The following is a 25,791-nucleotide window of genomic DNA, read 5'->3' as shown; positions in this document are numbered from 1 at the left end:
TAGGAGTATTAAATATAGACTATTTACAAAACCCATTACACAGATGGAGGCTAAACGGCGAGACGAATCTATTAAGCCTAATTAATCTATCATTAACAAATGTTTACTGTAGCAACACATTGTCAAATCATGGACTAATTAGGTTTAATAGATTCGTCTCGCCGTTTAGCCTCCACTTTAATGGGTTTTGTAAATAATCTACGTTTAATACTATCTAAACATTCGATGTGACGGGTGCTAAAAATAAGCAGGTGAACCAAACGGGACCTTAGGATGTGTTGGCACAGCTCCAAGCTCCACCTCCGATGCATAACTGAAGGAGGTCTAATTAATATCTACAGTCTAAAATAGAAGAATATGACGCACTCAAAACACTCCATCTATTCATAGCTTCAGCTCTACGATTTCCTGGAACTGGTAATACTCGGCTTTATGAATTCATCGTGGGCATTCATATGAGGCTACATTCGGACTGATGTGAAAATAGTTTGTGAGAACATGTGTATTGGCATCTCGTCGACTGTTTGCTAGCTTGATAATCAAGCTCCTTACCAAAAACAATACATACGAAAAATATACCTATGACCACCTAAAGAGACCGACCCGATGGATCTTAAGATTAACAAAATCACCAAAAAAAAAAAGAGACATACATCATACCTGGAATGATGGACAATAAATGTACAAAACTGTGCAAAAATGTGCGAATAGCTGTCCCAGCATAGAAAAAATCGCATTGAGAGGGTTTAACTACTTCTGATCCATCCTACAAGCTGAGTCCACACATCCCTTTCTACCATAAGTGACTTAACTTTGCAGGAAAAAAGATTTATCCAAGTAAAGCTGGGGCAACCCAGCCAACAAAACAAGGAATCGACCCAAGTCCAGATGCATCAAGCCTTACTTTACAGGAGACCAAGAGTTGGCATCAAATCAATGAACTTTTTAAGTAGGATCGGTTGTTCCAATATGTACTACAGCAACACAGCCACTGTTCCAATATGTACTACAGCAACACAGCCACTGCAGCAGCAAGGTGTACAACTAGTTGCAAAACTGGTTACTTGTTTAGCAGTAAATTGAGCAAAATACCCAGACAATTCAGGTATGTTAAAAAGCAATAGCTCTATAGGCGTTCAATAAACACAGTTATTGAAGGATAGTACAAAATAAGGAATATCAACAAACAAAAGTGTCAGAAATAAGAACACAATCTGAAAAACCAGGCAGTAGCAAGATGGATCGACACTGCACCTGTATAATAGTCGTGATGGCCAAAACATGGTAGCTGCCAAAAACACAGTGCATCCAGATTTTTTCCAAACCCACCCTACTCCAACAGGAATACAGGACCAAAACTTAACTCGAAAATCATTGCCAAAGAATTTGAGACGAACAAAGTTAACTGAAAGTATCTTTCATCATGTAAACATTGCTGTTGCAACAAGTCACGGCAAACAGGTTTAGTCTTGTAGCAGAATGACAACAACAACGTAGCCTTGCAGTCCCAAGTAAGTTGGGTAGGCAAGAGTTGAAATCCAACAAGAGCTATAAATTAAGGTTCAGACATATGAATAGTTGTTTTCCAAGCACTCCTATCCAGGGCTAAATCTTTGGATATATTTCATCCCTTCCAATCTCCTTTTGCTGCCTCTTCCCATATCAATTTTGGTCTTCCTTTGCCTCTCTTCACATTACTGTCACGCCTTAGGGTTCCACTACGCACCGGTGCCTCCGGAGGCCTTCATTTGGACATGTCCAAACTATCTCAGCCGGTGTTAGATAAGCTTTTCTTCAATTGGTGCTACCATTCCGGACTCGATCCCTTCTCGTATGATCACAAATCCAATCCAACATACGCATTTCCGCAACACTTATCTACTGGACATGTCATCTTTTTGTAGGCCAACATTTTGCACCATACAACATTGCAGGTCTAATCGCCGTCCAATAAAAATTGCCTTTTAGTTTTAATGGTACCCTCTAGTCATATAAAATTCCTGATGCTTGGCGCCAATTACGAAACATCTCAACTTGAAAATAATTAGAAGGAAAAGTTAGAAAACAAGTGACAAAAGAGGTTTATTCAAAAAACATGAAGCAGCAATATATTCAATCTAAACATCAAACTTTCTGCTGGTAGGGCTCAGCTTCGCCTTTGCTCGATCATATAACTATATCCCCACCATCTCTTCTCACCAGATCAACCTATTCTGACAGGTGCTGCTGCCTTGGTTATCACTCATCATCCATGAAGAATGGCATGACCATCCAAGGACAAAGCCACTATCATTAGAGCATAGTTGAAAAAAATTCAAGAGAGGAGAGGGAACAGAGGCCAGAACTAGTAAGATGGAACTAACTCAACTTATCAGTCCCGCTAACATTAACCCATATCCTAGGTTCAAATTCAGTAGGAGGGCAAGTGAAGAACATTCCTTGAGATCAAGTTCAGCAACGCAAGAAAATCACAGATTGGTAGAGCACCAACAGGACATGCAAAAGAGCATAAAGGAATAATCAGATAAGAGCTCAAAAGAGTACAAAACGGAATAAAAGTTACGAAGCATTTCAATGAGCATCTTAGCTGCCATTAACGATGCAACAACGGCAAAACCACCCTTCAAATCCACCAGGGGGTTAATTAGAAGATTTTGCATAGTTCATAGGATGGTTTAGCCGGTTTTAGATTTCCAAACCTATTCCAAGGTCAATCCATGACATATCTCAATGTGACCTGTTATTGAAAGACTCCAAAAAATCAAGGGGTTATTCAGACAAGGGTTCAATGAAGAAAAAAGAGGTCACTTGAATGGCTCAGATTTACCCATTATCAGCACAACTTACAGTGGAAGTTTGCTTCTTCATATAGTGATGCGCGGCTCTTGTGTGTTCGGGAGAACTTACAGTGGAAGCACAATGTAATCTCCCCAAGCTTCCCAAATATAAATAAATAAATAAATAGCATTGTCCATTAAAATATGGCATTTGGGATTTTGGTCTAGTGGTATAATTCTCGCTTTGGGTGTGAGAAGTTCGATTCTCGGAATGCCCCCATAAAGGCTTTGATGTTTAGCACTGTCCATTGAAATAGGGAACCAACCGTTAGCTATTGGTCGCAGAACTAGTTGCTTGTTAAAGTACAAGCCATCCTAGTTAAGCACAAACATATCAAAATATCTTAGGTACTAGCTCCTAAAGTACAGAAGCTCTCTAATGGGAGGTTTAATCATCATCGCCACCCAAGAGTAGTAGAAAAGAAAATAGAAAGTTATAAGGCATCATAAAACATAAAAATTATTATTTGTTGTTGTATAAAATATCAGAAAAAGAGAAAGATACTACATGTGGGCACAAAGAGTGAGGTGAGAGGAGACAGGATGAAGAGGTAGTTTAGGGCAGTTTTGAACACAGATTTACCCCCATATGTTCTTCAGACCTCACACTGGTAGCCCAATCCACCAACCATACCCAAGCAAACCCCTGACTCAGTTCCCACCTCATGTTGCCACCACTAACCCACTAGCAGCTGCTCAAGAGAGCCTCCATGCCAATGTCTTGGGACACAGAAAGAGTGGCTCCAGAGAAGGGGAGGTCCAAGATGGCTGCTGGCTAGGTGGATTACCCAATGCAAATAGTGCATTTGTCATCGCCGCCATCAGCACCAGACTATAATTGAATCTTGTGGTATCAGCTGAGGCTGATGTTGTATGCTGAAGAGCCTAATCGAACCATGGGAAGAGCAGTATAGTAGGGAACACACAGCAACCAAAATTTTTAATTGACTGAATGGACAGAGATATATTCAAGTCTGATTGCTCGTATCTCTAGAGAGAAGCCAGGGGTGCAAAATGCATAGAATACAGTACGTAAGCTACAAAATGGATGAGCAAGCATACATGTCAATGCCATCCTAAATTTCCAATAGATATATACTCCCTCCGATCCAAAAATACATAGGAAGAGAGTTCCTTATGACAATGGTAACGGCAGACTTGTCAAAACAAAATTCCGCAACCAAAATAGCAATTTGTCACTGTTAAAAGCTTAGATCTTGCTTCCAGTAACCATCACCAACTTGGATCTCGCTTCCAAAGCAAGACTCGCAGCAAAGATAGATTTTGCAAACAAAACAAAATCCGTCCAAGCAAACAAAGGCATCCAACAAATACAAGAAGGAATCAAATAATCAAGTCCAGGGGGCGATGAAGAAGCCAATGTGAGAATGAAGAGAGGATCAGTTGTGGTCCAGGGATAACTGGATTTTGATCGAGGCATGTTCCTCATGGAAGCAGTGCAGAGAGGCGCCTGCAAAGTTGAGGAAGGGACGTCACACATGGGAATGGAACCTGGTTGGCAACAAGCGAGGCCAATGGCAGAAACCACCATGCAACCAAATACAACAATGGTAGCTGCCCAAGGGGGCCCTCCAAGCCAATGTGTTGCTGCACTACAGGAGGGTAGTGATTAGCCTGCGCCGGCATCAACATCGCCGTTCCTCATGGACGCCATCACTATAGAGGTCATGGGTTCGATCCCTCGAGATCATCAGCCACCTCAGATGGTGCAGACACCAAATCCAGCCTTCCACCTCACCTCTGCTGCTGCCCACACGTGGTGGCATTGCACCCACCTCAACATAAAAGAGCAAGTGATGTGGTGCAATATGCGATGCAGAGTTTTGTGTAGGAGGGTAGGAAGCCATTGCTATATGCAACCGCAGCTGACACATGGAGCCCTATTTCTTTTGTTTTTATTTTTTTAAGGTGAGCTCTTGGCACAGGAGATCCAAGATCCAATGGCAGAGCGTGCTGTGGTTTTTTCCACTCCTGATCACGTCGAATTCAGACCAAGGACCTGTTTCTTTAGCCAAAGCCCAAGTAGACCTGCATTAGGATTTAATTCCTTAAGATGAGAATTAGAATTGTGGCAATATGAGACGGGTACACAGTTCAGACAAGACTCCAGAAAAAGAAATACAAATGATCCTCTCAAAAATGGTAGAAAATGCTTAAGCAGATATTTAAAAAGAATCATGCTGTTAAATTCTGATGCATTACTGCATTTGTTGAACTAACATTTAACATATTTTGGGAAAATCCACATCCTAACAGTAATCAAGGTGATAGAGTAGCAGTAATGAAGGTAACACAAACATCTTAGTAGTGACTGGAGAAGGGTAGATGTCACACTCGGTTTCTGGATAAAACCGAATGCATCGCATATGTGTGCCAGGATCCGGTCTCACACATATGTTGACGTCATCAGTGAATACGTCAAAGACAGTGTTCAAAAACGTACATAAACCAGTAGGAACTTTATTACACTCAGCGTGATAGACACGAAGGTCTTTAATCGTTCACCGATAACTTAACACGCACACACACACAACGTAGCTTCTCCACAGGCTTGACTGGTGGACCGCCTGCCTAGAACTCCTCGAAGTCGTCGAAGAACTCCCCGTCATCACAAGCTTCTGAACAGCGTTTAGGCAAGGGTGAGTACACTTATGGTTGGTACTCAGCAGGTGGGGGAAACATGCAGGGCTCACAAGGAATGGCTCAAGGCTTTAAGCGGTTAGCGTTTTAATTGGTCAAATTTTTATTAGCAGCACCTAATTACTAGATGTAAGTTTATACCAACCCAATTAAGCATATAACATTAACATAACCCAAAGGTAAAGGTAACACAGATTAATCTCATCTTTAATTTCAATTATCATGTGAGGGTCCAAGCCGCTCTTAACCGTGAGCACGACTGATATATCAGTTTTCACTCTGCAGAGGTCGTACACTTTACCCACAACTCGTGGTCCCCCGTGTTGCCCGGGTTTGCAAAGCCCTTAAACACTTCCTTTGGTGAGTGGCTGGGGGGTCCACTACGAAGCCTTTACAAAGACACGCAGATAACTGGTAGCCCGCTAGAGTTTCAGTAGCGATGCGGACCACAACTCGTTAATGAGACAACACCTTAGCGAAGGCTACTGCTCCGGATCGTGCACCCAACACCTTCCCCCTCCTTGCCCTTTCGGTAAAGCCACCAGCTAACTACATGCCTAATTATTTGGCTAAGATCAGAGCCATATGATGTTGTGGTTGTACTGTTTTCTTGGGTGGTTCTCCATGTTCCGATTAAAACAAGTGTTCTTGTAATTAAACATGTATAGAAACATAAATAAAGCATGATTAACATGTTTCATGACTAGCACATTACCAACCCAATTTAAGCGACTAGCAAGTCTACCCAACATGATTAAATAGGTTTTCAAGGAATAAGGATTAAAACTAGGTAAGTCCTTAATAGGCATTCCCATCAAACTTATGCACATACAAGAAATAAGTAAAGTGCTTAATCATGATATTATTGGAACAAAAAGAACATGCAGGGGGAGAAGGCCACTTGCCTTCCTCGGCAAATTGGGAGTACTCTTCTTCGAACGGTGGCTGCTCTTGGACTTGCTCCTCCGCGAACGTCACGTCGTCTACACGATCACACAAGGCAAACAAACAAAGAATGATTAAAAAAGTACAACAAACATATGCAAAGGCTTACAACAAACTCCTAAATCTAACATTCATGCAGAGACGATCACGTGAGCGCGAGAATCGCTAAAATCGGATTTAAAACGAAGAAGGTATGAGATAAACAAGTTTCAGGGGATAAAACAGAATTAACTATATACTTCAGGGGCTAGCATGGAATTTTAGAAAGATATACTGAACAGAACATGCAAAACCAGGGAAACATAGGGTTAGATCTACAAAATGACATGGCTCGGGTTAAAATAAAAGAATACAGGAACTTCAGGGACTTCTCTGGAAAATTTACAAGACACAAGAATTAAGTAAAAGGAATAACAGAGAGGTTAGGGACTAGATCACAAAAACTCCATCTTCTTCCTCCAACAGGCAACCAAGCACACAGAGGCATGGCCGACGGGGAGGGTTCTCACCGGCGTGGGCGGAGGCCTCGCCGGCGGCGAGCTCGCCGGTGCGCGGGCGGCGGCGCCTCGGTGGGGGAGAGGAGGGAGAGAGGGAGGGAAAGGAAGGAGAGGGCCCTCACCGGAGAAGAACAGAAACTTCACCAGCGATAGTACGGGCGGCAGCGCGGCTTGGGCGGCGGCGCGGCGGTGCGAGAGAGTGGTGGGTGGGTAGCAAAACAGAAAGAGGAACTCCGAGCGAGGTCAATGGTGACCATTATAGGCCCCGGGGAGGAGCGGAGGGGGCTCCCGGGAGAGATCAAGAGCCGGCCGGCCATTAATGGCTTTGAAGCTTTGCGCGGCCGTTTCCGGGGAGAGGAAAGGAGGGGGCGACGGTTTGAGGCCGGGAGTGGGGGAGGGGAGACGTCGCGAGGTCGTGGAGGGGCTCAGGAGGCCGAGGGACGCCGGGAGGCGAGGGGGCCCCGGCCGGCGGCACACGGGGCGGCGCACGGCACCCGTGCGGGTGTTTCTGGTGCTCCACGCGCCTGGAGGTAGGAGATGAAGGGGTAGCAGGCCGGTTGGGCCAGCTTGGGCCGGCGGGTGGGGAGGAAAAGAGAGGGAGGTGGCAGCCCAAAGAGAAAAGGGAAGCTGGGCTGACGCAAGAAAAAGAGGGGGGAAAGGAGAGGGGAGGTGGCGGCCCAAGAGGAAAAATGAGAGTTGGGCCTGCGTAGGGAGAAAAGAGGGGGGGGGGGAAAGAAAATGGGCCGACTGGTGGAAAGGGCCCATTCGGTTGGGAGGGGGAAAGGGAAAAAAATGCTTGTGGGCTGAAAAAGAGAGAAGAGATTTCGGCCCAAGGAGAGGAAAGAGAGGTGGTGGGTTTTGAGAATTTAAATAGAGTTGAAGTTTTCAAAATCCAATTCAAATTCTTTTGAAATTCAAAAGCAAGCATTCAAACAAAAGCCAAAATAAAAGAGAAAAGAAAAACTCTACCAATCACTTATTGCTTCTAAAATTATTTCAAGTGCTCTTTAATTATTTAAAGACCGTAATTTAATTAAAGTAATTTATTTAATCCTTAGAGCACGAAAAACTAGACCGAGTTACTTACATTATTTTCATGATGGAATTTTGGGTGTTACAGTAGAGTTGATGCTTATAGGCATGGCACCATCAATGACCAATTGCCTTGTTAAGGTGCACATTCATGTTTTTCCGCACGCAAGCTGGTGTTCTTTCTTAACAATCAGTAGAGTAAAATCTGAATGAATCTGCAGAAAGACAAACACAACAGTAAATATTCAAATCCCAATATCCAGATCACAAGATCACTCTCATGCATAGGAAAACATAATATGGAATAAATGTGAAAAGTTGAGGGTAAGCTCATTGAACTGATTTCAATTCTTGGTAGATTTATCCAATGGTATTGTTTTAGGATTTTCATTTTTTAAAAAGGAACCATGGCAGTAGCAATAAGAGACCAACAAACCAATGAATAAGCACCCAGAATAGCATACAATGAACAACTCCATAGGCAGATCTACTGCACTGGTTATCAGCAAGATTATCCGAGCTAAAGTGTCACCAAAGCACCAGCATTAGTGCCTTACTTGAACAGATGAGCAGGCTTCTAAAAGGTACTAAAGTTAATACACTTGCATTTGATAACCACAGATAACTCCAATAGTTAAGAGACATGCATATTTTATCCACGTTAAATTATCACTGCCAGTCTTCAGATCATCAGCTTTTATTCTCCACTATCCATCATTGAGCATGAATTAATACATTTGAGGATACGTCGAAAGTGAAGCTGTGGTTACTGACTACTGTGAGTAGGAGGCTTAGTGTTGGCCCATTAATCATACAAGTTGTGGCCACCCAGCATGTAAGATTAGAAGAGGCAACTTCTAAATTTGTTGTTTCCCCATGATTTGTATCCCATGTTCGATATTTACACCCCCAATGTGATCCTTTATTTCAGCATCCAAATGGTTGCTCAAAAGTAAGCCGACCAATTTGGCACTTCCATTTTGCAAGAAAAATGGAATCACTCACAACAAAACCCTAAACTGATGACCCCAAAAAAGCACTGGTATCCGATCTTAGTTTTTCTATGCATCTCTGAGTTATATTCATCATTGACATCCATTGGTTGTTCTAAAGTATGCACCAAGTATCCAGAAAAGTATACACACAGAAAGGAATAAAAAATTGAAAGAGAATAAATATACATAACATTGAAGTTCAAATGATCAAATCACAAGATAGTTGAAGCAAATAAAAGAGAAAATAAAAGGAGTACAGAGTGCAAAGAACAATGAAAGAGAGGAAATTTATAGGACATAACAAGATAATTTGAGCATCTATGGAAACAAATAACTAAACAAGGGCCTTGTTGGTGAGGGATGATCAAGTTTTAGCACTACAAATGCCAAAATAGAGAGCATTTTGAAGGCCCAACTTCATATTTGCTTTGTCACACAAACCTAACAATAAGACTTCTGTAGTTCTGTTCATGCACAAATTATTCATCCAGTTATCGTAATGCAAGTAGAGCTTCACTAGTTATCACTCATTGATCAAAGCAAAATAGGAAAAATGGGATTAAATGAAGTCATTCTAAGCATGCTAGGGCTTTTATACAACCTTACCAACAAAAGGAAGTCCCAGTCCATATGGATATCCATTCCACACTGATCTATTAGGGTGGAGGTGGATGTGATGAGTACAATGATGCTGATAGTGAGGAGAGAAGAATTCAAGATCAGAGAAGGGGGCGTTAGTAGTAAAGCTCAGAGCAAACAAGCCATCCATCACTGGTACAAGCTTACATAGCACCTCAGATGATTGAACCCTCAATTTAGAAGTTGCACCAGACACCAACAACCTATGGTTCCCAGCCCCACCACTGCAGGTCAGCAACCTCTACCAGCAGTAAAGCTCAGAACAAACAAGCCATCCATCACTGGCACAAGCTTACATAGCACCTCAGATGACTGAACCCTCAATTTAGAAGTTGCACCAGACACCAACAACCTATGGTTCCCAGCCCCACCACTGCAGGTCAGCAACCTCTGCCAGGGAAGAGCATCCAGCCAGCAGCAAGTGTGGTCAAGGCAGACCCCCTAAGGTGGCGATTTGGATGTAGCATGTAACTAGTTTTCCCAAACCAAAAACTAATCATTTGTATAGTTGACAATGACTTCAAAGATGAATGGAAAAGAAAAACAATGTGAATGTATCATCATGATAGCAGCATCAAAAGTGAAATAGTATTGAGAGTGCTTAGCTTCCCCTTTACTCAATCATATAAACCCAACCCAAACATCCCTTGATCCAAAAGCAAATCATCTTGATGTAAGTGGAATTGCTCTGGTTATCACTCATCTGAGTGACCATCCAAGGTACAGAACCACCAACAAGAAGGAATGTAAGCATAGGCTGCAAAAAAGGGTGAGCTTAAATTTTATACCCAACAGCTGCCTTGATTGCTCAAAGGCATGCTTTCAGAAAAGGATCATCATCATTGCCCTAGATTAGTAGTAGAGAATCTTTGAATCCACAAAAACAGATACCAGTTCACTCAAAATCATACAGCATCATCAAAAATAAGTTAGGGATTCAACAACAGCAATAACAAAGCCTTTTCTCCCAAGCAAGTTCAGGCTTCCTTACCAAAAGAAATAAAAACTGCTCACATGAATATCCTATTGGGATACGAGGTAGGCTACACTAGCACAAATCAAAGTTTCTACCGCGTAAAACCAGGAATAACTGCCGTATAAGGATCACGAGATTACCACTAGACGCACTACTGGTGCGGAAGATGTAGATATGCGTCGATGCAGTGAGGACGATCACGTAGTCGTACGTAGTCGATCAACGTAGTCGTACGTAGTCGATCACGTCACGTCCAGCAGCTCCTCAGCAGCTCATCCACGTGCAGCAAGATCACCTTCGGTACCGCGGCTCGTCGGCGGCTCGTCGTCGGCTCGTCCAAGTGCTGCAGGCGCAACACCTCCAAGGTATCCACACGTGCAGGGAGGAAGCGTCACAAGCCGGACTGCTAGATCCGCGAGTTGCAACAGGCGAGGGCGTGGGAGGCGCGGCAGGTGTGTTTCGCCAAAAAGGTGTAAACCCTAGGGCGCCCCCACCCCTCTATTTATAGAGGTTCCTGACGGGCCTCTGGGTCCGAGGCCCATTAGTACTTCTAAACCTAATCCAACTCGGATCAGATCCGAATTGGGCTTCCAGCCCCTTAAGTGTGTGACCCTATGGGTTCGGATACGTATAGACATGGCCCGAGTACTCCTACTCGGCCCAATAGTCGGTAGCGGCCTCTAGCAAGACGTGCCAACTCCTATACGCACACGAAGATCATATCAGACGAACCATCACAACATAATATACATGCTATTCCCTTTGCCTCACGATATTTGGTCTAGCTTCAAGCCGACCGCTCTTTCTCGATCCTGTGATTCGGAATCCCTTTGTAGGTTAACTCTTAACCGTACGTAGCATGACCATGCATTTTCGGATCCGATCACTCGAGGGGCCAAGAGATATCACTCTCAATCACAGAGGGGCAAATCCCATCTTGATTGACCATGTCTCATAGCATGCTTCTTGACAAACCCGAAAGCTACCTTTATAACTACCCTGTTACGGCGTAGCGTTTGATAGCCCCTAAGTAGGTCGATCCACATCTAGAATATATGCGACAATCTCAGGTCTAAGGACAAAGCGTATATGTTGTTTAAAGAGAGAACTACTTCTCGTGTTGGGTTAGTCCTAGCACATGTCTCCACATGTGTCCACATTATTAGTTCAACATCTCCATGTCCATGACTTGTGAAACATAGTCATCAACTAATACATGTGCTAGTCTAATATTCATGTGTGTCCTCACATGAACTCCAACTAGGGACAACTTTAGAATAACCATACAAGTAAAGAGTTTCACATACAATTCACATAATTGCAAATCAATTCAAGTAGCCTTTAATGGATATTCAATGAACACAATATACAAATCATGGATACAAATGGAATATCATCATCTCTATGATTGCCTCTAGGGCATACCTCCAACAGTCTCCCACTTGCACTAGAGTCAATCTAGAAGGTACCTAATACCCATAGCTCTTACATGCGCATCATGCTTAGCCTGCGGGAGTGGTTTTGTCAACGGATCAGAAATGTTCAGATCCGTGTGTATTTTGCATATCTTGATCTCACCCCGGTTAACGAAGTCTCGAATGAGATGAAATCACCGCATTACGTGTTTGTTCTTCTGGTGGTTCCTTGGCTCCTTTGCTTGCGCAATTGCCCCATTATTATCACAGTAGAGATTCAATGGGCTGGACGCATTCGGGAACACACCAAGCTCAATGAGGAAATTCCTTATCCAAACACCTTTCTTCGCGGCTTCCGAAGCCGCGATGTACTCGGCTTCTGTCGTAGAATCGGCCACCGTCTCCTGCTTGGAACTCTTCCAACTAACAGCACCACCATTCAGTGTGAACACAAATCCTGATTGTGACTTTGAATCATCTCTGTCGGTTTGGAAACTAGCATCGGTGTAACCTGTTACAACGAGCTCCTCCTTACCTCCATAGACGAGGAACATATCTTTAGTCCTTCTCAAGTACTTAAGAATGTTTTTCACCGCTGTCCAGTGACTCTCACCTGGATCAGATTGGTGTCTGCTTGTCATACTTAGCGCATATGAAACATCTAGGCGAGTACTTATCATTGCATACATGATAGATCCAATAGCCGAGGCATATGGCACTCTACTCATGCGATCCCGCTCATCAGCAGTCGAAGGACACTGAGTCTTGCTGAGATGTATGCCATGTGACATAGGCAAGAACCCTTTCTTTGCCTCTTCCATGCTGAACCGCTTCAACACTTTGTCAATCTAAGTATCTTGGCTTAAACCTATAAGCCTTCTCGATCTATCTCTATAGATCTTAATGCCCAGAATATATGCCGCTTCCCCTAAGTCCTTCATCGAAAAACTATTTTTCAGTGAAGTCTTTACGGACTCAAGCATAGGAATGTTATTTCCAATCAGTAATATGTCATCCACATATAAGATTAGAAATACTACAGAGCTCCCACTAACCTTCTTGTAAACACAAGACTCTTCTTCGTTCTTGGTGAAGTCAAACCCTTTGACCACTTCATCAAAACGAATGTTCCAACTCCTAGATGCTTGCTTCAATCCATAAATGGATCTCTGAAGCTTGCATACCTTTCCAGCATTTTTCGGATCGACAAAACCCTCGGGCTGTATCATATACACGTCCTCAGCTAGGTTTCCATTCAGGAAAGCTGTCTTGACATCCATCTGCCATATCTCATAATCGAAATATGCAGCTATAGCTAGAATAATCCGAATGGACTTAAGCATCACTACGGGCGAGAAGGTCTCGTCGTAGTCAACTCCTTGAACTTGCCGAAAACCTTTTGCGACAAGCCGTGCTTTATAGATGTGAACATTTCCATCCATGTCCTTTTTCTTCTTATAGATCCACTTGCACTCTATGGCTTTAACACCATCAGGCGGGTCAACCAAGTTCCAAACTTGATTGTCTCCCATGGACTCTATTTCGGATTGCATGGCACTCTGCCATTTTTCGGAGTCTGGGTCCATCATTGCTTCTGCATATGTCGCAGGCTCATCATTGTCCAACAATAATATTTCCTGTATTTCGCGGAGCCTTGCTGACCTTCGTGGTTGTGGCGGTGCTTCTCTTGTCATGGGTATCTCAACTTGTTCTGCTACATTAGCATCACTCATTGATTCTTGCCCGATCGGCTCATCTTGAACTTCTTCAAGATGCACTGTCTTTCCACTCTTTTCTCCTTTGAGAAACTCTTTCTCTAGGAAAACCCCGTTCCGAGTGACAAACACTTTGCCTTCTGATCGGTTGTAGAAATAATATCCCAAAGTTTCCTTTGGATATCCCACGAAAATGCACTTATCCGACTTGGGTGTGATCTTGTCCGACTGAAGTCGCTTGACAAACACTTCACATCCCCAAATCTTTAGAAAAGACAAACTAGGAACCTTTCCAGTCCATATCTCATATGGTGTCTTAACTACGGATTTAGATGGTACCCTATTAAGTGTGAAAGCTACTGTTTCTAGAGCGTATCCCCAAAATGACAACGGTAGGTCTGACTGGCTCATCATTGATCGAACCATGTCTAACAAAGTTCGATTACGTCGCTCGGACACACCATTTCTCTGAGGTGTTCCAGGCGGCGTAAGTTGTGGAACAATTCCGCAACTCTTTAGATGATTGCTAAACTCGTGGCTCAAATACTCGCCTCCACGATCAGATCGTAAGGCCTTAATTTTCTTGCCACGCTGATTTTCAACTTCATTCTGAAATTCCTTGAACTTTTCAAAGGTTTCAGACTTGTGCCTCATCAAGTAGACATAGCCATATCTACTAAAATCATCAGTGAAAGTTATGAAGTATTGGAATCCTCCTCTAGCCGTCGTGCTCATTGGTCCTCATACATCACTATGTACGAGTTCCAACAAGTCTACTGCTCTCTCAGGAAATCCTGTGAAAGGCGTCTTGGTCATCTTGCCTAGCAAGCAAGCCTCACATGTCTCGTATGATTCAAAATCAAACGAAGTTAGAAGTCCATCAGAATGGAGCTTCTTCATGCGCTTTTCACTTATATGACCCAAACGATAATGCCACAAGTAGGTAGGACTCAAATCATTAGGCCGAGGCCTTTTAGCACTTACATTACAGACAGGTGAACCATCAAGATTTAAAACAAATAATCCATTCACAATGGGTGCAAAAGCCATAAACATATTATTCTTAGAGATCACACAACCATTGTTTTCACTCGCAAATGAATAATCATCCTTCATCAAGCATGAAGGAGACAAAATGTTTCGACTTAAACTAGGAACAAAATAACAATTATTCAACTCCATAATAAATCCTGACGGGAGGTGGAGTTGCATCGTCCCAACGGTCAACGCAGCAACTCTTGCATTATTGCTGAAGCGTCCCCACAAAAGTAGAGACTAAATGTGATCCAAATTATCAGTCCCAGGAGGCTGATAACACATTTATTCAACAGATAGTTCAGAAACCGTACAGCTCCCGAAGGAGCGGGCGGGCAAGCCACACCCAAAGCAAGACTAAAGCGATAACAACACAAATCCAAGTTGCAGTCCAATCGGACTCCGGGCTGCAATCGGAGCTAAGCGTCAGCGGAAGCATCCTGCAAAAGGGCCAACACCGCAGGCAGCGTTGGGTGCAGACGCAACCTCCTACTCGAAGTCCTCGGCGACGAAATCCGGATCCTCCTCTGAAGTAACAACACAAGGGTGAGTACAAAAGTACTCAGCAAGTCCAACCCCATCCACGGAGGGGGATACAACAGAGTATGCACAAGAATAATCAAGGAATAAGCTATGGTTTATTTGCAGTAAAGCTAGATTTTAGACACATGCAGGGTTCCATCTCAAAGAAGTTTCATGAAAACATTTTAGTAAACAATATATCAAGTGGGGTTGATCCTACACAAAGGATCCAAGTTTTATCGCTACCGGACTCCCCGTCCGCCGTAGCGCACGGCACACCTGCCGGACACTTCCAAAATTCCACACACCCACTCACGCAGTAAAATACCAGTCACCCCCAAAAGCTAGTTGTGTGACCGAGCCGTAACTCGTCCAATGCCGTGGACACGGCTATCCGGATAGGTTTTAACTCTGCAGAGGTTGTACACTTTTCCCACAAGTAGGGTACCGTATCGCGAACACCTTAGTGTCGGTACGGATCCTAACAAAGCCATTACCCACCTTAGCCAACACTGACTAGTCAACGCAAGAGCGCTCAAGGGGTTAGCAACCCATCCACGGGGCCGTAACCGGGACCTAAGTCACCAAGAGCTTAGTCCTTTTCCGAGGCCTCCCGTTGCTCACCAGCACACCTGAAGCCTAGCAGTTTAGCTAGTGGGATTTATGCTAAGCCGTTGCCCATACAACGGTCGAGTGGTTGTACGATGAGGGAATTAGGCAGGATGACACACCAACTCGGTCCTTAGTCATGACAAGATGGATATCTCCCACACCGCTCAACCACTGAGGTACGAGCCTAACAATCCGGAGTTCCACACAAGAAACACCCATCCATCTCATCCACCACCTCTCTTAACACCCGAAAACCCAACTCCTCAGTTAAACATACTCACACATTAATTTTCGAGTAAACAGGTGTAGTCAAGTTTGAATTTGGATAATGAGTTCCTAAGCGTTCTAGCAGTATTTATCATCCAAACAGGGCAACTCATATTTAGAGATAAAAATGGGACAATCAAGGAATAGTCATAACAATCAAGGGGTGGCTATCCAACCATGTCTTGCGATAAAACAATATGCATGTTATAAAACAGGCCAATAGGTTGTGTCTGAAAAACTGGGTATTAAATATGCATCAAAGGGTGAGATTGGACTTGCCTGTTCTCAAAGCCTTCCGGGAGCTCCTGCTCGCGGTACTGGTCCTCGGGCTCGGGCTCGCGGTCGAACTCCTCCTCGCGCTCCTCCTCGGGTACTCCGCGATCTACGGCACACACAAACGAGCACACAATAAATAAAAGGAAAAAGGGTTTTACCCGATGAGCTCCGAACAGGAAACATGAACGGAAAATAGGTAGGAAGGGTATTTTCGTGGGATTTTGATATGCCTCGGCGGAAATATATGAGAGGAGGCCGTGGTCGAGTTTGGGGTTAATCGGAGGAGGTTTGGCGCATGAAATGACGGGTTAAAGGAGTATTAGGGGCTTTAAAACGGGGTTCAGGACTGAACCGCGAGAGTAGGGGCCTATCTGTAATTATTTTTGGAATGGTGGAAGGACTGGTTCGCGAATCAGGTAAATTTGTGGGTTGGGTCGCGAGGAGAGGGATTTACCCCTTCTTCTTCCTGGGGACAATCAGGAGCTTGAGAGGAGAAATGGCCGTCGGCGTTCTGGTGGTGGGAGTGGAGGAAGGCAAGGTGCTCGTGGTGAGGGTGTGGAGGTGAAGGCTCGGCTCCCTCCTTTTATAGGCGGCGCGCGGGCGGGCGAGGGCCGAGGTAATGATGGCGGTCGGACTCTTGGCCGGTGGCGTGCCGGAGTGGTGAAGCTCGTGGACGGCGTGGCGGCGTGGTCGACGAGGCCACAGGGGCGGCGACCGGTGACCGGCGACACGACGCGACGCACCGAGCCAAGCGCTAAACGCCAAGGCGCGAGCGGGCGCGGCACGGGCGACGTGACGCGGTGCGGGCGCGGCACGGCACGGACTCGGCGCGGCGGCGGCGCGACGCGGGCGGGCGCGCAGGCGGCGCGGCGGCGCGGGCGTCGCGTGGGCGTGGGCGCGTGGCCCGACGCGGCGTGCGGCCCAGCGCGCGCGTGCGCGGCCCGGCGCCTCGGCGCGCGTGCCAGGCAGGGGGCCGGCGCAGGTGCAAGTGGAGGGGGCTGCCAGGGAGTAAAGAAGAGAGAGAAGAAGGGAAAAAGGGAGGGGAGGAAGAAAGAGAAGGAAAAAGGAGAAAGAAAAGAAAGAGGAAGAAAAAGAAAGAAGGAAGAGAAAGAGAGGGAAGGGAGGGGAAAAAGATGGCGGAAATTTCGGGATTCGACTGCGCGCGGTGACGGATTGACGGGCACGCGGCGAAAATTACGGGGAGTGGAAAAATGGAGAATTGACGGGCCGGGGCCAGGACGGCGGGTCCGACGGAAGGGAAAAGATTTGACGGAGCTCGGCGGTCGGAAAAATTTTGGAAAGTGTTTTTAACGGGTGATTTAACCGGGTGTATTTTACGGGCGTTACAATTGCCCACGTGGAAATCAACTTCTCCTCTTTCCACGCTTCTACTTCTTATCATTCCCTGCATCGAATTGCAAATATGAGCAACCGATCCGGTATCAAATACCCAAGAATTAATAAATGTATCAGCGAGAAATATGTTGTCTATAACATTAACAACAAGCGTACCTGAGGTAGAAGTACTCTTACTTCCGTCATTCTTCAAGGAAGCTAGGTACTGCTTGCAGTTTCTCTTCCAGTGACCAAGTTCATGACAGTAAAAGCACTCTTTGTCTGGAGCAGGTCCAGGTCCAGCTTTAACCTTGGGCGGTGGGTTTGGCTTGGACGTTCCAGCCTTGCCCTTCTTCTTCCAAGAATTGCCCTTCTTCTTAAAGCTAGGCTTGTTCTGTATCGCCATCACATGGCTGGTACTAGCGCTTTTCTTGATGTCAGCCTCTGCTGTTTTAAGCATGCCACACAGCTCATTCAGACCCTTCTCCGTCCCATGCATATGGTAGTTCGAGATGAAGTTCCCATAGCTAGGCGGAAGAGACGAAAGAATGAAATCAGTGACCAACTCTTGGCCCAGTGGGAAGCCCAGCTTCTCCAACCGTTGAGTGTAACCAACCATCTTGATTACGTGTGGTCCTACTGCTGCACCTTCTGCTAGCTTGCTCTCAACAAAGGCCTTAGACACATTGAACCTTTCAGTCCTGGCCTGTGTTTGGAACATGTCTCTAAGCGCCACGATCATATCGTGCGCCTCATGGTTTGTTTCGAACTGCATCTGTAGCTCGGGTTCCATGCAAGCAAGCATAAGGCAGCTTACTTCGAGGTTAGCATCACATGCTTTTTTATAAGCATTCTTAGCAGCAGCGGGTGCATCATCAGCAGGTTCTTCTGGTAGTGGGTTGTCTAGAACATCTTCCTTTTTTTCAGCCCTGAGAACAATTCTCAGGTTACGGATCCAATCCGAGTAATTTGTTCCATTCAACTTGTCCTTCTCAAGGACCGAACGCAAAGCAAACGGTGTAGTGCTGCTAGGTGCCATTTAATCTACAACAAAGTAATGCAAAATACACTAAGACAAACGTATCCGTGATAGAGCAAATCACATTAAACTATTTTAACAGAATCTACTCCCACTAAAATCAATATCCCTCTATTGAAACTTAGTGATTCAGGATCCACAACTAACAAGTCTACTAGTGAGCTTTAGCATCACCGCTAGCAAATGAGGTAGATCGGTAAGCAACTTTTGCTAATCATATCACATATGACTCCTGTTGTTGGGTGACATCTCTATGTCTCGGCGCCCAACCTTTATGCCCCAAGGTCCTTAACCGTTAAGATGACCTTGTCAAGCAAACCAACCCTTATGCGTGTAAGTGTCCGACACAAACCCGTCTAGTCAAGGAAAACTAGTGGCACCCTAATTTCATAGACCCACCACTAATTGTACAAGACATGGGACGGTGCAAGTTTTAGTTGGGAGGGCATACTAACTTAAACTTTGTGAGGGATCGTTCTACTTCTAATATCACAGCATGCAGAAAGTAAAACATAAACAGAATAGCATTCACACAGTTGTGACACAGTATGGCCCGTTTTTTTTTCTTATGGTGATCTCCATCTCCATAGAAGCTGTTCACCATGGTGATCTCCATCTCCATGTTCCATGTGCACCATCCTTCTGGTGATGAGTCCTCCAAGAACTAGAACATGCTATTACGCCTAATAGCTAGTAAAGAAGCTAGTAATGAAGATTACATAGTGGCTTGGATCATCACAGATTGGTACGCAGACCATTAAATACAATAAAGTGACAACACATATGGCTCCTGCCGTGTTGCCGTACGCGTGACACGCAGGTCACGAATGAGTTACACACATGCATCACATACACAAGGGGGCCATACTGATCACAAGATACATACATACAACCTGCAAAACAGAGTTAGGCGCCCTAACGTTCCAAACTTTGGATGCCCGAAACTCCATCTTCCAAGCCGAATTTGGGAAATCTAATTTCGCCGAAAACGGCGAAGATGTTGAATTTCATGTGTAACTTTTTCTGTAGATCAATTTTCATATAAAATTCACCCCATTCCGAGATCGTACCGAAAAGTTACGGCTGATTTACCGAAGCATACGCATACGGCAAAAATCCCGACCCCGGCAGTAGATCTCATCTACTATTGCACATCTAATGCGCCTGGCGTATGACCCTGGATTTCGACTTGACCAATCATATTGATCTTCGCTCACTGCAACTGGATTTACGTGTATCACTTAACTCCGATGGCGGAAACCGACCGATAGGAGTATGTCGTTACACTACCATTGCAGCAAGGGCACGAAACCAGGACATAGATCAAACTGAAAACTCGCATATCTCCATATGCACACATCCCGAATCCAAAACTAAGCAGCTACGGCTCTGATACCACTATTGGGATACGAGGTAGGCTACACTAGCGCAAATCAAAATTTCTACCGCGTAAAACCAGGAATAATTGCCGTATAAGGATCACGGGATTACCACTCGACGCACTACTGGTGCGGAAGATGTAGATATGCGTCGATGCAGTGAGGACGATCACGTAGTCGTACGTAGTCGATCAACGTAGTCGTACGTAGTCGATCACGTCACGTCCAGCAGCTCCTCAGCAGCTCGTCCACGTGCAGCAAGGTCGCCTCCGGTGCCGCGGCTCGTCGGCGGCTCGTCGTCGGCTCATCCAAGTGCTGCAGGCGCAACACCTCCAAGGTATCCACACGTGCAGGGAGGAAGCGTCGCAAGCCGGACTGCTAGATCCGCGAGTTGCAACAGGCGAGGGCGTGGGAGGCGCGGCAGGTGTGTTTCGCCAAAAAGGTGTAAACCCTAGGGCGCCCCCACCCCTCTATTTATAGAGGTTCCTGACGGGCCTCTGGGTCCGAGGCCCATTAGTACTTCTAAACCTAATCCAACTCGGATCAGATCCGAATTGGGCTTCCAGCCCCTTAAGTGTGTGACCCTATGGGTTCGGATACGTATAGACATGGCCCGAGTACTCCTACTCGGCCCAATAGTCGGTAGCGGCCTCTAGCAAGACGTGCCAACTCCTATACGCACACGAAGATCATATCAGACGAACCATCACAACATAATATACATACTATTCCCTTTGCCTCACGATATTTGGTCTAGCTTCAAGCCGACCGCTCTTTCTCGATCCTGTGATTCGGAATCCCTTTGTAGGTTAACTCTTAACCGTACGTAGCATGGCCATGCATTTTCGGATCCGATCACTCGAGGGGCCAAGAGATATCACTCTCAATCAGAGAGGGGCAAATCCCATCTTGATTGACCATGTCTCATAGCATGCTTCTTGACAAACCCGAAAGCTACCTTTATAACTACCCTGTTACGGCGTAGCGTTTGATAGCCCCTAAGTAGGTCGATCCACATCTAGAATATATGCGACAATCTCAGGTCTAAGGACAAAGCGTATATGTTGTTTAAAGAGAGAACTACTTCTCGTGTTGGGTCAGTCCTAGCACATGTCTCCACATGTGTCCACATTATTAGTTCAACATCTCCATGTCCATGACTTGTGAAACATAGTCATCAACTAATACATGTGCTAGTCTAATATTCATGTGTGTCCTCACATGAACTCCGACTAGGGACAACTTTAGAATAACCATACAAGTAAAGAGTTTCACATACAATTCACATAATTGCAAATCAATTCAAGTAGCCTTTAATGGATATTCAATGAACACAATATACAAATCATGGATACAAATGGAATATCATCATCTCTATGATTGCCTCTAGGGCATACCTCCAACATATCCACTTCACACCATCCAGTAGGAGGGCAGGTGTGATGATGACAAGGTGGAGCAAAGAATTTTGAGGTAAGGGTGAGTCAACAATTCAGCACAGCATCAGCAAGCAGAGGACAAGTAGAACTCATGGCAAAATAAACCAATCAAACATTGAACCAAAACAGCCATCCATCACTAGAAAAAGGCAAATAGCTCTCATATCGCCTCAGATAAGCAAACCATCAATATGGAAGTTACACCAAACAACACCACCCTGCATTTCCCAGCCCTCACCACTGCAACTATGCATAGGAAGAGCATCCACGCAGAAGCAAGTGCATGGTCAAGAAAGTCCCTAAGGTGATGACCAAGATGCAACAGATAGTTTTTCAATGTAATAAATTGCCCATCCGTGTATAAGTTAAATAATAGCTTCACAAATGGATATAGAAGAGACAGTGAATACCACAATGGCAGTAGTACTAAAGGTGAAATAGCATAAAAGGGGGCTCCAATTCACCATAGCCATATCTTCCCTTGCTGCGCTGGTTATCACTCATCTGAATGATAATCCTAGGTACACAACCACAAACAAGGACAGATCGCAAAGGCTGCAACAGAGGAGAGGGTCAAGGTCAAATTTGATACCAGAGCTGCCGCAACTGATCAAAGGCATTTCCTTCAAAAAGAGGTTGATCATCATTACCACTCATCAGCACTCCCTTCTATGTACAGATGCGGGTCCATTTACGCATGACATTCTTGAATTCTCAAAGGCATGCATGCCAGTGAAAATTAACATATGTCATGCAAATAAAAATAGATAAACAAATGAGAGAGAGAAAGAGAGAGAGGATAGGAGAATGCATCTGTCCACACAATGAGCACATGAGAGAGCAGGGTAAAGGAATATATAAAATCATAATCACACAAAATGTCTACGTCTGTAACATGATCTCGCATCACCCGACAAAAAACCTCAACCAAAAACCACAGCAAAACTACCCCACAGTTACCAAACGTCTGCTGCTAAAAGCATCCATAGATGCTCAAGTACAAAAAATGCCAAAGTGATGTAGCAGCAAGGATGGCCCCAGAAAGCTCAGACCTAAGAGGGCCACATTTATTAGTCAAGATCCATCCAAAACGTAGATTTGTTTTTGCTTCTTACATTGAGAAGTAAGCAACTAATCCATGCTTGCTTGCATTGACAGACTGAATAAGTAGGGAACCATGCAGCACTCAAATCCACAACTAACAGGATGCAATGGAAGAAATATTTGGATTTGGTTAGCAACAGAACCAACTCTTAGGAAAAGGAAATCATTCTTCTCCTCTTTTGATGCTGCTGCCAAAAATGGGCATCCGTGCACCAGTCCTTGATCCCAAGTTCTGGCTTCAGCATGTATGCAGTTTTTGCACATTGGATAGTGTTGAAGCAGGAAATAGTTTTAAAGATGAAAACAGAGGGGAAAAAATATGAATCGTATACCAAGTCAACACTGTTAAAATTTAAATAGCACTAAGAGGGCTCAGCTCAGCTTCGCCTTTGCTCGATCATACAAGCCAAGACTTCACACATCTTGTTGCACAATTTACGCATCCTAATGTAGGTGGAACTGCGCTGGTTATCAAGTATCTGAATGACCATCCTAAGTGCAGAACCCCAAACAATAAGGGATGAGTAAAGGCTTCAAGATGGGAGAGGGTCGGCTCAAACTAGATACCCACGGTTGCCACAATTGCTCAATGGCATGCTATTCCAAAAAGGTTGAACATCATCACCCCTCATCACACTCCATGGGTCTAGGAATTTTTTTCTCAACCTTTTTTTACATTCACCAACTTTTTTATGTAAAAAATGTTGTGATAGTTTATCTAAAATATTGAGATAGTTCGTTGGGCCGTTGTGGGCCAGACGGCCAGTTATTGGGCAACTACTGGGTTATAGCTATTTAGTTATCCATCTTCCGGAAGATGGATAGGATTTCCACATATAGGAGCCCCCCTTCCAAATGCCACCAAGGTGGAGAGGATGAGGGGCAAAAGGGCTACGAACATTCAACAGAGCAGATCACAGCACAACTCAGCACAGAGGCAATAGCAAGGAGAAAGAGATCGTTGTTGCTGCTGCAGTGGCTGTAGTAATGATAGAAGAGAAGTAATGCATCATGACCAATCTATATATCCATGTTCATACATTCGAATCAGGGCACCGCGGCCAGCCCACAAACCAGACTCGGAAGCCGCGTCAGGAGCCACCGCAAGGTTCCCATCCCCTGCCACCACCGATGCCAAGGCAATGGAGCGGCGGTGAGGCAGCACCATAGAGATGGGGACCTGAAGCGACGGATGCCCCGGAGAATGGCCCGTGCATAGCCTCGATTCGATCTAGGGTTTGGGTTCAGGGGTGGAATGTGAGAATATACACACATAAGCGGCGGTGGCGGGGGTGAGAGCAGGAGGAGGATGACGAGGCGAGGTGGAGGAGACAGCGAGCGTACCGCAAGTCTGAAACAAAATGGTTGAGAGAATCCATCAATGGTGGCTCAGATCCCGCATTGCCCGACCATGCCCCCGACCAGAACCCGCCGCGAACCCTGACCCCACGGTCCCCAACCCCAACCCCCGCCGCACAGCACTGTCAACCCGGCCAAGGGCCTGTAATCCGACGCGGCGCGATGGGGCGGGGAGAGGGGTGGCCCCGACAAGGCCTGGATCCGAGGCGGGCCACCGCTCGGGAACCAGGCTGGCGCCAACCACGGCACCCTTCCTCATCGCCACCGTTTTTTCCCCAAGGGCCGCAGGTTTCGGTGTTGCGATCACCGCTGCCGCGAGTGGGAGCAAGCGGCAGTGACATTGTGCAATACATGGGGAATAGCCTTAGAGCGCTCGCCTCGCATGCGCCACCACCGTCGCCGCCTGCACGCGGCGGCCTCACACTTAAACTAACGAGTGAATGAGTGATCTGGTCGGAGACGTCAAGATCAGCAAGGTTTTGTGCGGGGTTTGGGGAAGGAGGAGGAAGACACGGCTCCGTTGGGCCCTATCTCACACACGTCCGCCACGCGGGGGCGCTCGTGCTCCGCGATGTGGCCCTGTGGACCATTTCTGTTGGCCCAAATGTAACAAGCTTCCTCCGAGCTTCAATGGGCGCATCAAAAACTCAGGATTTTATTGATTTTTTCCTAAAATCCTTGAAGATTGTATTATTCTAATTTTTCATATTTAGGGCTCCTTCCTTAGAAAATGAGACCTTTTTTTCTTATGCAAATGACTACTCTTACTATATAGTGGTTGACAGTTATATTATCTGATTTTAATTTTTAAGATTTCAACTCTTTTTAAGAAACTAAAGCGCAACAGAAGAGCACAAATGGATTACAAAATGTCCAAGCATATGAGTGGGAGAAAGGAAGAAGAAAAGCGAATGAACTTATAGAAAGACACGAAAAACCCTAACAAACCAAGCTAACTTATGCGATCATTTGAAGAACAACGATGGATCACCAATGAACACTACCCTCGAACAGAATGCTTGTAGACATCTCAAAAGGCCATTGTGCTTCCAATCACCCACCGTTGCCTTCATGGTCCAACGAGTGTAGGTAAAGGATGAAGAGATTGTCGTAAGGGGGCTAAGAGTGACGGAACCACGTCGATCAAAACTCTCCACGCTCAAGGACCTCTCTTGAAGCTAGTGGATGCAACAATAGCAGTGTATCTAGGTTCCTCTTGCTGCCTCTACAACCCTAAGGGAAGGAAATCGGGGGCCAACAAACATGGAGATGTCTCTCCGCAAGAGCTAAGCTACGTTAGGATTAGGGGGTGCAAATGCACCCACAACAAAAATGCAAAACAGTGATTAAGGTCAATGTTTCACCATATATGCACCCATAACATTTCAACTCTATGCACCCACAAGGTAAGCGTACCCCCACTAATTTGCTCTAGATTCGCCACTGTCTCTCCGGCATATGATTTGATGAACCATCAACAAGGAGAGCCGCAATTAACAACTTTTGCAATATTTTTGTTTGAAAACACAAAATCGTCCCCGGAGATTTGTCTAGAAAAGTACTTTTGTTATATTGCAAATTTATTATTTTGCATTAATATGCTGCAATAGGAATATACTTTCACAAACTTAAAGACAAGATACCTGAGGCTGAAAAAAAACAAAATGGGTTTCATAGGTTACTGTAATCGCAGCCAAAATTTGAAGTTCCAG

The sequence above is a fragment of the Setaria viridis genome, chromosome 4, assembly GCF_005286985.2.
Source record: "Setaria viridis chromosome 4, Setaria_viridis_v4.0, whole genome shotgun sequence".
Classification (NCBI taxonomy): Eukaryota; Viridiplantae; Streptophyta; class Magnoliopsida; order Poales; family Poaceae; genus Setaria; species Setaria viridis.
Note: the sequence above shows the minus strand (reverse complement) of the source record.